At 39.2% G+C, this 8,103-nt stretch overlaps 1 non-coding gene across 1 annotated transcript; it reads left to right on the plus strand.

Moving 5' to 3' along the window:
• The first annotated feature begins 5,935 nt into the window (after positions 1 to 5,935).
• On the plus strand, positions 5,936 to 6,099 carry LOC139567323 (U1 spliceosomal RNA). The gene has a single exon (XR_011673352.1). It is a non-coding gene; the product is annotated as a U1 spliceosomal RNA (small nuclear RNA).
• Positions 6,100 to 8,103: the final 2,004 nt, after the last annotated feature.

Raw genomic sequence — 8,103 nt, forward strand, 5'->3', positions numbered from 1 at the left:
AGAAGGCAGGTGGTGTTAAATGAACTAAAACAAAGTAGAATTGATTTATGTTTAGCAAAGGTAGATGTGGTACAGCAGGTTCAGAAGATGACATATAATTTTACAGCATACAGTGATCATGCAGTAATGTCATTTCAGATAGGTTCTGCTGTGGAGATGAGGGGGGGAGGTGTCTGGTGTTTAAATGCCAGTCTGTTAAAGGAAGAAAGTTATATAAAGGAAATTGTTGAATGTATCGAGGATGAAATGTCTAATGTACTGTTAAAAGAGAATGTGTGTTTATGGTGGGAGGAAGTGAAAGTTAAAGTAAAAAACAGGAGTATTAGGTACTCTAAAAATCGTAACCGTTTAGATAAGCAGAAAGAAAAAATGCTTAGAAATAGGATGTTACATGAACTTGAAAAGGCTGATGCTGATCCAGACTATGATGTTGTGAACTATTTGAAAATCCAGGCAGAGCTAGGGTTTTATGAAAAAAAGAAATGTTTAGGGGCTATTGTTAGGAGTAAGGCACAGTACGCCTTGGAGGGAGAGAAATGTACTTCCTTTTTTCTGGGGCTTGAAAAACGAAAGCAATTTAAGAGTTATATTGTAGAATTAGAAAATGAAAAAGGTGTAAAGGTAAATGATTTTGTTGACATCTTAGATTCAGTTGAATCCTTTTACAGAAATCTTTATAAAAAGAATGATGTGGACAAAGTGTGTGTTGCAAAAGTGTTGGAGAAAATCAGTGCCAAAGTATCTCAGGCAGATAGAATGATGTGTGATGAAGAGATTTCAATTGTGGAAATCAAGAAAGCAATTGAGAACACTCAGGGAAATAAAAGTCCAGGTTTGGATGGTTTAACAAATGAATTCAATAAAGCTTTTGTGGATATTTTGGCACCCATTTTATTGAAGGTTTTTCAGTATATGGAAGAGAATAAGGAAATCCCTGAGTCTATGTCAATTGGTATGTTAACCATCTTATTTAAAAATAGAGGCAGTAGGTTAAAGTTAGAAAATTATAGGCCTATTAGTCTTCTAAATTCAGATTATAAAATACTGACTAAAGTTTTGGCTAATAGGATGAAAATGGTGATTGGAAGTATTATTACATCAACACAAGCCTACGGAATACCCGGAAGAGATGTTGCCGATGTAATTTGTACAATTAGAGATGTTGTTAATCAAATGAAAAATGAAGGTGGTATAGTTTTAAGTTTAGATTTTAAGAAAGCTTTTGATAAAGTGGAACATAGTTTTCTACTACAGACGTTGGAGAGGTTTGGTTTTGGGCCAAAATTTGTATCTTGGATTAACTTGTTGTATAGTGGAGCAAAAAGTTGTGTTAAATGTAACGGAGTGTTAACAGATACTTTCCCTATAGAGAGGTCAGTAAGGCAGGGTTGTCCTTTGTCAGCTCTGTTGTACAGTGTTTCTACGGAACCTTTAGCTGTTTTAATACTTGGAGACAAAGAGGTGAGGGGTGTTGGAATCCCAGGTGGTGGTGTCAGTATTATACATCAGTACGCTGATGACACTACTTTTACTGTGAAGGATATACAGTGGGGAGAACAAGTATTTGATACACTGCCGATTTTGCAGGTTTTCCTACTTACAAAGCATGTAGAGGTCTGTAATTTTTATCATAGGTACACTTCAACTGTGAGAGACGGAATCTAAAACAAAAATCCCGAAAATCACATTGTATGATTTTTAAGTAATTAATTAGCATTTTATTGCAAGACATAAGTATTTGATACATCAGAAAAGCAGAACTTAATATTTGGTACTGAATCCTTTGTTTGCAATTACAGAGATCATACGTTTCCTGTAGTTCTTGACCAGGTTTGCACACACTGCAGCATGGATTTTGGCCCACTCCTCCATACAGACCTTCTCCAGATCCTTCAGGTTTCGGGGCTGTCGCTGGGCAATACGGACTTTCAGCTCCCTCCAAAGATTTTCTATTGGGTTCAGGTCTGGAGACTGGCTAGGCCACTCCAGGACCTTGAGATACTTCTTACGGAGCCACTCCTTAGTTGCCCTGGCTGTGTGTTTCGGGTCGTTGTCATGCTGGAAGACCCAGCCACGACCCATCATCAATGCTCTTACTGAGGGAAGGAGGTTGTTGGCTAAGATCTCGCAATACATGGCCCCATCCATCCTCCCCTCAATACGGTGCAGTCGTCCTGTCCCCTTTGCAGAAAAGCATCCCCAAAGAATGATGTCTCCACCTCCATGCTTCACGGTTGGGATGGTGTTCTTGGGGTTGTACTCATCCTTCTTCTTCCTCCAAACACGGCGAGTGGAGTTTAGACCAAAAAGCTCTATTTTTGAATCATCAGACCACATGACCTTCTCCCATTCCTCCTCTGGATCATCCAGATGGTCATTGGCAAACTTCAGACGGGCCTGGACATGCGCCTGCTTGAGCAGGGGGACCTTGTGTGCGCTGCAGGATTTTAATCCATGACGGCGTAGTGTGTTACTAATGGTTTTCTTTGAGACTGTGGTCCCAGCTCTCTTCAGGTCATTGACCAGGTCCTGCCGTGTAGTTCTGGGCTGATCCCTCACCTTCCTCATGATCATTGATGCCCCACGAGGTGAGATCTTGCATGGAGCCCCAGACCGAGGGTGATTGACCATCATCTTGAACTTCTTCTATTTTCTTCTATTTTCTAATAATTGCGCCAACAGTTGTTGCCTTCTCACCAAGCTGCTTGCCTATTGTCCTGTAGCCCATCCCAGCCTTGTGCAGGTCTACAATTTTATCCTTGATGTCCTTACACAGCTCTCTGGTCTTGGCCATTGTGAAGAGGTTGGAGTCTGTTTGATTGAGTGTGTGGACAGGTGTCTTTTATACAGGTAACGAGTTCAAACAGGTGCAGTTAATACAGGTAATGAGTGGAGAACAGGAGGGCTTCTTAAAGAAAAACTAACAGGTCTGTGAGAGCCGGAATTCTTACTGGTTGGTAGGTGATCAAATACTTATGTCATGCAATAAAATGCAAATGAATTACTTAAAAATCATACAATGTGATTTTCTGGATTTTTGTTTTAGATTCCGTCTCTCACAGTTGAAGTGTACCTATGATAAAAATTACAGACCTCTACATGCTTTGTAAGTAGGAAAACCTGCAAAATCGGCAGTGTATCAAATACTTGTTCTCCCCACTGTAGGTAGCATTGAAAGCATTATGGAAATCATAGATATCTATTGTAAGGCATCGGGGGCTGAAGTAAATATAGAGAAGACGGAAATTATGTTCTTTGGGGATATCAATGCAAATAAGTGTGAGATTCCATTTAAAGTAGCTAAGGATTTTATGAAGGTGCTGGGAGTAAATATTGGTGTAGAGGAGAAAGAGGCAAGGGATATAACTTGGACAGGGATCCTCAATAAAATCAAGCAAACTTTGAATTTCTGGAAAAATAGAAAATTAAAGTTAAAAGGTAAAATAATTGTAGTAAATGCTTTGGTATCATCTAAACTTGTGTATGTTTTGGGAGTTCTAGACATGCCAGAGTGGGTTCTAAATGAATTGAATAATGTGGTGTCTAATTTTATATGGGATGGTAAAGGTGTTAGAATTGCGCAGAAAACATTGATAGCAGACTATGATGATGGAGGTTTAAAACTTGTAGATTTTGATGTTAAAAGAAAAGCTATTAGGATAAAAATAGTAAAGAAATATTTGTATGACAGCTTAGATTATGGCTGGAAACATTTTTTCAAAGCCTATTTGGATGAGAGTGGTGGATGTGAAGATAATGGGTTGTTGATGGGTCTTAAAAGGAAAATGTGTGAAAAGGTACCAGATTTTTATAAAGAAGTGTTAAATGCATGGGCAGAGTTGTTGCCTAATGTGTATTATGAGTGTGGGCATATTGACCTAATTATGAATCATAATGTTTTTCTGAATGAGAAACTTAAGTACAAAGAAAAGGTGTTATATAGTGAAGTATTCATGAGTGCAGGTCTTAGACAAATAAAAGATTACACATATGAGGTAATTCCAGTTTTTTTTCCTGAGGAAGCTATTTTTGATACCATCCATGAATGGGATGTAGAGGTGGGTAGGGGAACAGTGAGAAATATGTATGAGAAGATAAAAGAAAGTATACCAAGCAAATGGGTGGATTTAATAAATAGTGAAGTTGTTAGGGAAGATTTATTTGTCTTTCCTAATTTGTTTATTGGTAACAGTAAGGAGAAGGCTCATTTATCTAGTATCCCGGTGAAAAGATTCTATAAAATAATGGTAGAGAAAAATGTGAAAAGGCCAGCTGCGGAGAAAGTTTGGAAAGGAATTTTTCCGACTTTGGACGTAAAAAAGATATGGAAAACTTTAAATGTAAAATATAATAGTATGGAATGTGAAAGTAACGATTTTAAAATAAGGCATAATCGTATATATACAAAAGTGGTTTTACATCAAATCAATAGGGAAATAAAAAGAGAATGTGACATATGTGGTGAGTCACCGGAAAATTTAATGCATTTGTTTGTGGAATGTGAGGAGTTAAAAGATTTATTTTATAAAGTAAAGGGAATGATTCATAGAAACTGGGGGGGTGATATTTTGAAAAAATATGTGTGGGATGAATTGATGTTATTTGGCGTGTCTGGTAAATGTGAGGGTGTTAATGTGGGTTTGTTGAATGTTGTTTTGAGTTTCTTGAGGTATGCTATTTTTTGTAGGAGGAATTATGCTTTTTTTGAGGGGAAGAAGGTAAGGGTGTGGGATATTTTTGTTGTATTGTTAAAGAAGCATATAGATATGTTTTATTGTTATGGAAAGGAATGTTTTGATGAAGCTTTTGTGGAGGGGAGTGGGTTGATTTCAAACGTGGATGGTGGAAGAATCACTTATAATTTTTGAAAGTATTGGTATGTTTATCTATTTCTTGGTTTTCATAGTTGTTCGGGAGTTGATTTCAACATGCCTGTTTTGTGAGATTGGAATTTATGTTAGGCTTTTATTAGTTTTTGTTGTATTTTATTTATTTGAGTTCTTTGATTTGATAGGGGGTGAATTGTTCACCTGCCTATGTTAGTCTCGGTTTTTGTGTATTGTACATTTGATAAAATATTGTAATTGAAACTTTTTTATAATAAAAAAAATAAAATAAAAATAAAAAAATACACCCGATCTCGTCTGATCTCGCAAGCTAAGCAGGGTCGGGCCTGGTTAGTACTTGGATGGGAGACTGCCTGGGAATACCAGGTGCTGTAAGCATTTTGTCCACTAGGGTGTGCTCTTGCATTATTTAATCAGCAACACTGCCTTGTAGTAAGCGTTTGATGCTGAATTGACTAAATTCAGCTTATATGGGCTAGTCTCCCCTGCCCTTTTAATATGATCATAGTTCCTTGTGTTGTCAGGGAGCAACTGCCTTTTATTTATAAGACAAATAAGAATATTGTTACTGAATGCAGCTTGTGTGTGCTTTGTGCTCCCTCGCCCTGTTCAAATGATCAGAGGAATTAATGCTGGTGAGGAGAGGAACTGGACTGATGTCTGATGGCCCTGTGTTTTCATTGGTGGAATTACAACCCTTCTTTTACGGAGTAAATCAAAAGCACAAGAGAATGTGGGATGTTATCGATAATAAATCAATTGGTTTCATGCATTTGTCTGTGTGTGTGTCTGAATGTGATTGTATTTCGTCATATCGCATACATTTGTGATATCAGACAGGTTAATTAAGATATTAAAAAGTCATTGGTGATTTTTTCTACAGTGTTGCATGATGGGAATCTAGTGGTTCACTGATATAATCTAGTAAACAAAATAAACAACTTTTTCACCACTCTGTCTGCAAGTGCATTCCTAAACGGCATTTCACGCAGGTCGAAGTGATGTGATATTATCAGAACACAAAGTGGTTACCGTTAGACGAAAATGTTGGCACTGGAGAGACTTGCCCTCCACCGATGTGTATAATCATACTTACCTGGCAAGGGAGCTACCGTGATCAAGAAGGCTGTTCACCCATGGCGAGGCTCAGCCATTGCACTGTGGCTGTGCTGACCCCTGCGAATTTCCCAAATGAGGAAATCTCAATTGCATAATTTATGGTAGTGGGGGACTGCGTTCGCGCCCTCCCCTGATGTCTTGTTTGATGATAAACCTTGAGGTTGACTTGTGCTTATGGAGATCTTTGAAGTCAGTTTTGAAAGAGATTTTGTGGACCAATCGAAAGGTGGAAACATTTGTTTGTAGCGAAACATTGTTGGCATTTTGTGGAAACATCATGTTGCCAAATGCAGCATGGTATTTATGCCACGCTGGTACTTCAATCAAGAGATAGTTGAGAAGCCGCTCTAACCCCACCCCCAGTCATGATGTGTCATACGCGCCCCATGCGCTTACAATATGAAATTGTCCATACATGCGCTCCTCCTTAGCACAGAACAATGCAATAGTTTTTCAACATTCAGAGCTTTTGTGTATTTATTCTGGCTAGTAGGCTAGCTGCATGGGAAATTGTTGCTAATGATGTATTTGTCAGAAGTCATTGTTTTTGTCCATTTTTTCCCACAAGGCTGAAATATGTGCCCTCGCTTTGAAATGTTAGCAAGGTTTGTTTGTATTTCATCCAACTATCTGTGCTAAAAAGTGATGGCTACAGTATATGTAATTTCTTCAACCTTTTTGAGTGACCCAAAGTTCAAGCTGCTTATCTAATTGGTGAAAATGCAATGTCTGTTTATCAGACTCACTTTGACTCTATATGGTGTACCAAGAGTTGTTCCTTCGCTTACGGCCTTACCTACCTGAATGCGCATTTCCTGATTGGAGAAGTGACGACAGGTGCGAGTGTCTGAGCTGTGAGTGAGTGTTTGCTGGAGAGTGTTTGCTCGAGAGCTATTTTTGTTAATTAATTGGTTTTTGCAATATAATTTATTATTTTCTTCAGTTGAATAGTTTAAAGTTTGGTTAGTCTTCCCCCTTGCAGTTTTTCTGCTTGGGGGAGAGTTTTTTTGGATTCATTTTTTACTATGACGGACAACATGGAAAAGACAAACGGAATGGACAAAGACAACGAAAAAGCGCAACGGAAGAAAAAGGAAGATAAAGAAGGGATGAAATATGGAAAAGAATACACGGTGGCAATTGAGTTGGAAGGAGAAGACAAAGTGACGACAATGGAACTACTAAGAGCAATTAAGGAGGTGTGTGGAGAGGTGGTGGGATGCCGAATGAAAGGAGAAAAGAAGTACGAAATTACAATGAGAAATGAAAAAGGAAAAGAACGGTTAATGGATGGATTGCGAATAAAGGACACAAGGATTCTGGCGAGAGATATTAATGTGAAGGAATTGGTGGTGTCTTTTATGAATCTCCCAGTTTACGTAGAATATGGTGTGATACTGGGCAAGCTGAGTAGCTGGGGAGTGGCGGCCGTCTCGGAGATAAGAAGGAGAGTTTGGCCAGGAACGGAGGTGGTTGATGGGACACGTTTCTGCAAAGTCAAGTTTACAGAAAAAGTGACATCATTACCTTATTCTACAAGAATTGAGACGTTGGAAGGAGCGGAATATTTCAGAGTCATTCATGACAAACAGGTCAGAGTGTGTCGGTTGTGCATTCAACCCGGGCACATAGTAAAAGACTGCCCGGAATTTAAGTGTTTTAAGTGTGGCAATCAAGGACACTATGCGAGAGAATGTGATGGAGAGAAGGAAAGGAATTTTTGTGGTGGATGTAGAAAGAGATTGGCGGAGTGCAACTGTGGAGAGGCTAGGGCTGAAGAGGGGAGTCAAACAATACTAGAGGAAGCAGTAGTATTGTCGCAAGAAGGAGAAGAAGATGGAGGAGAAGACGTGGTGGAAGGTGGAGAGACGGAGGAAGGAAGAAGGAAGAAGGACCAGAAGATAAATGAAATTGGGAGCAGTATGGACTCGGAAATAAGAAGAGGGAGGTTTCAGGAGGAGGGGGGGAGTGGACTGGGGGGAAGCACGGGGGACTCACAGGTTTTGGGGGAAAGCACAGCACTATCAAGTACCTCGGGGGGTGAAGAAATGGAGAGGGTTTTGGGTTTGAGGACAATAACGGAGGCGGAGATGAGCACGGGGAGCACAAAGGCGACTGTACATGAGATGGAGACAAG

Source organism: Salvelinus alpinus, unplaced genomic scaffold, assembly GCF_045679555.1.
Source record: "Salvelinus alpinus unplaced genomic scaffold, SLU_Salpinus.1 scaffold_223, whole genome shotgun sequence".
Taxonomy (NCBI): Eukaryota; Metazoa; Chordata; class Actinopteri; order Salmoniformes; family Salmonidae; genus Salvelinus; species Salvelinus alpinus.